At 39.1% G+C, this 4,037-nt stretch overlaps 1 non-coding gene across 1 annotated transcript; it reads right to left on the bottom strand.

The window, feature by feature from the left end:
- Window positions 1-2,306: 2,306 nt before the first annotated feature.
- LOC125541935 (U2 spliceosomal RNA) lies at window positions 2,307-2,501 on the bottom strand. Its single transcript, XR_007297731.2, has one exon. It is a non-coding gene; the product is annotated as a U2 spliceosomal RNA (small nuclear RNA).
- Between the last annotated feature and the right edge of the window lie 1,536 nt (window positions 2,502-4,037).

Below are 4,037 nucleotides of genomic sequence, written 5' to 3'. Positions count from 1 at the left end.
CTGTCGTGGATATAATCCGGACAATACTAGTGGGTGTATGTAAGAAGGAGCGTCATGTCTACCGAATCTGCAAATGGGAGTACACACAAGGGATTATGCAGGTTTGGACCCTCAATGGTGGAGGTAACACCCTACTCCTATGGTGGTGCTCTTGCTCCAGGCGTAGGTTACAAAATGAGTGCTCTTTCTCCAGGCGTAGGTTACAAAATGAGAGAGTTCCACCTTGAACCCGGTGCCCTCCTCTCGGCTTATATAGAGTATGCTAGGAGGGGTATCATAACAGGATGGCGTTGCTATTGATGGTCTCACGCACGACTGATTGTTCATGGTCATTACTACTGGTGACTACCGTGTTGAACTAGATATACCACCGTTGGGTAACGACAACATTCAATGCATCATGGAGATCATGTGCGTCCCCTAGCAGAGCCGACTGCAATGCATCCGACAGCTACCTCTCTTGGTGGTGACGGACCACTGGTACTTGTTCATCTCAAGGTGTAGAATCCAACTATAGGCACACATCCCGTTGGTGAGGAACCCCCTCCTTTTATGATGTTTTGGGGTGTAACCTTGATGAGCTTATTAAGTAACCCCTTGGCCCGCATCCTTGCTGGCCCTGGGCCCTGGCTGGGCCATACGTATCCATGGGCCTACCTCATAGGTATTCCCCCATCACCTTCCTTTAGTGGTTTGAACCATGGGTATGTACCAAAATCTATATAGATAGTAGCTGGGAAAATTTCCAATGCGTCGGGCCCTGGGTTCCCAGGGCTCAGCTCTGCCCTGAAGGGATTTGCTAATTCTTTGTCGTCTGAGAATTTTCCAATTCTTAGGTGACGTGAGAGGCGTTGGATCTTTTTGCTTATAGATTCATGCATACATCCATGAATATTGAACCACGCAATGCTGCGATGGGCCTGTGTGATTGTGGGCCTTTTTTTGGGGGGGGGGTCAGTTTGTTCTATCGTGCCTTTTTTCTGTTTTGTGGGCCTATTTGTGTTTTTTCTTTTGATGTGGATTGTGTTCACGGGAGGAAAACGAGTCGTCGTCGCAGAGAGGGAGACAGAGAGTCGGCGCATTTCTGTACGTGCTTCAGTCAGAGAAATATGCAACTACTTTATTTTAGAAATGTAGAGTTGGGTTGCTATGTATGTATTTTCTAGCTTGAGTTTACCTCAGTTGCGGGTTTTTTATAAATGATAATTGCACTTTTATAGAAATGTGCAACTACCATTCTTAGTAAAAGTGCAACCGGGTTGCTATGTATGTATTTTCTAGCTTGAGTATTCATAGGTTGTGCCTTTTTATAGATAAATATCTATACTTTTATACATATGTGCAACTACCATTTCTAGAAATGTGCAACTAGGTTGCTATATACATCCCCTTTTATTCATTTTGATGACAAGTATTTCTGTACGGAGGGAGTATGTATTTTTTTCTAGCTTGAGTATACCACAGTTGCACTGTTCTATAAACACTAGGTGGTTTCCCCACGCATTGCTGCTGGATTTTAAAGATTAATTTTGGATAAATTTTGTATGAAGAAATGACCCAAATCAAAAGCTATCATTTCTTGAAGTAATTGTGTGTGAACAAAGAGTATGCATGTACGCTAGACCATTGGAGATGGAAAAATTAAATTGGGGTATGCATGTGCAACAGAATAGTTCTAGTGGACGATGACGTGATATATTTGGTGATGTGGAGGGCTGCGTGTTGAGTGAATTAGAGTTAGTGGGAATCAACTATTTAGGTAAAATCTATTTTCAAATATGTTAATTTGCAAACCATGTATTTTTTATTCTAAGTGAAGTAATGTAAACTATTTTTAAAACAGACTTGTGATTTTTTGAAATTCCATCCCACCTTTGGTCCCGTTTAAGAAATCTCAAACCAATCTTTTGGATCATATAGTTACCAATCTTGTCAATCTGCATCAGGTTTCACATATTTTTGAAACATTGCACAAGATCCAACACAATGTAATTGCATTTTACACGAGGACAGTAACAACTCATTTGTACATCCTAAAGGAAAGATATCATGCATATTTAATATGGAGATAAATACATAGGTACTCACAAAAAGGAGATAAATACATACCTACTTTTTATTGAAAAATGTACCATTTTATATTTAAAAGTTCATATAATTATAGAAGTAGAAAATAAACAACTTAAAACTTGAAAAATGTCATTTGAACTTACTAAATTTAGCAATAATTTACATTGTTTGATAACAATAATGTCTAGCACAGAAGTTTTAGTTATATATCTTGTATCAAATATTTAGTTTTATTTGGCTGGGGCCCATAGGCCCACAATACTGGAACGCTAGAGCGATCGTGAAGACCCATGTAGCACGCTACATATGCGGATCCTCTCCAAAATAAAAAATAAATCAATATCATGTGGACATGAAAATCCATGTATAAGATATTAACTGATAAGAACAGATACTACATTCGATCTTAGTCAAAAGGTCGAGAAAGATATGATTTGCAGTGAAGACGTGCTCCTCCTTTATATCTTCCTGAACCGACTTATTACGCCTTAGCCAGGCAATGTGGTACTACTAATAATCAGGATGCAAGCTAACACGAATCTTATCATCCGGCTATAATCCAATTCCACGACTCGCGGCGTGGCCCAAATTAATAGTCCAAGCCCAGATTGTATGCACGATTGAACCAAACCGCCTGACCAGCTTGTACCTCCCACTGACAAATGAGACCCACCCGCTGCCCCAACCACGATGCAACCAGAGCGCTCCATTATTGCCTAAAAACCAGAGTGCTCCATTTTGAGGGAGCTTAGTAACTCCATTGCTTACTTGCACCTTTTGGAGAAATGTTCAACTTCCATTTTTTTAGAAAATTTTAAGTAGTTTCCTAGCCTGATTATACCTTCGTTGTAATTTTTATACTTGCAAGTTTTCAGAAAAGTGCAACTAGTAAGTTGATTTTTTTTCTGTAATTAGTGCTTCCACTTTTCAAAAAAAAATGCGCAACTGAAACATTTAGAAAAATGTAATTGGCTAGATATTTGTATTTTTAGTCCCAAATAATCAGTACAAGTCACACTTAAAAATAAGTGCTATTTTTGTAAATGCAACTGGATATACTAATGTGTTTTTATCTCACAATTATGCTTCCGTTTTTGTTGAGTGGACTTTTCATCATTTTCTTTTTTATTTATGGAAATGCTTCTTTTAGTAAATGAAACACAGTGTACAAACAAATCAACATAACCCTGTCGAAAAAAGGAGCATAACAAAAACTCATGTGGCAGTTCATGGGCCATGGAAAAAACATAAGTCCCATAAAAAAAATCACAAACTCACACATAAACCACAAGCCCATTTGCACATATGTAGGAGGAAGAATCCTTTCGAACAGGGAGATGAGATTAGTTGCTGGTTTTTTTTTGAGCCGAAACCGTAGAACAATCGTTCTACAGTATTTTCTATACTAAAATTAAAATAAAGTACAAATACATGGCTACATGTGGCCCAAGGGTATCAACCTACACCAGTTTTGGGAAACATAGAGGAAATTCAAGGTGCTGCACTATCCAACTAGTAATCTCCTCTGCTTTCTTCTGATTGGCTCTAAGGTTAGATGCTTCAAGTCCTTCTCTGAGATAATGCTTCCAAGTTCCATAGCGAATCGGTGCTTATCTGAAGATTTTGTCGTTCCTGGTCATCCAGATGCTCCAACATCCCATAATCACCACTTCCATAGCAATATTCTTTGGAATTTCACGAAGAATGAACATGACCTCATCATAGGTGGAAATACATCTTTGTTTATTGGGAATAATCCTGTCCCAACAGAAACCAGCAAATCGACAGTCCCAAATAGATGTAGACATGTTTCCTCACTCTGCCCTACACATAGGGCACAGTTGTAGTCCTCTAGATACATGTTTCTGCGCTTGATCATGTTCCTTGTGCTTAAACGACCATGAAGCAATAGCCAGAAGAAAATTTTGTGTCCTAACCTGCATGCAGATTTCCAGACCATCTGAAAG

Source organism: Triticum urartu, chromosome 2A (genome assembly GCF_056163025.1).
Source record: "Triticum urartu cultivar PI428250 chromosome 2A, HENAU_Tu73, whole genome shotgun sequence".
In the NCBI taxonomy this organism is placed as follows: Eukaryota; Viridiplantae; Streptophyta; class Magnoliopsida; order Poales; family Poaceae; genus Triticum; species Triticum urartu.
This window is presented reverse-complemented; position numbering and strand designations above follow the sequence as displayed.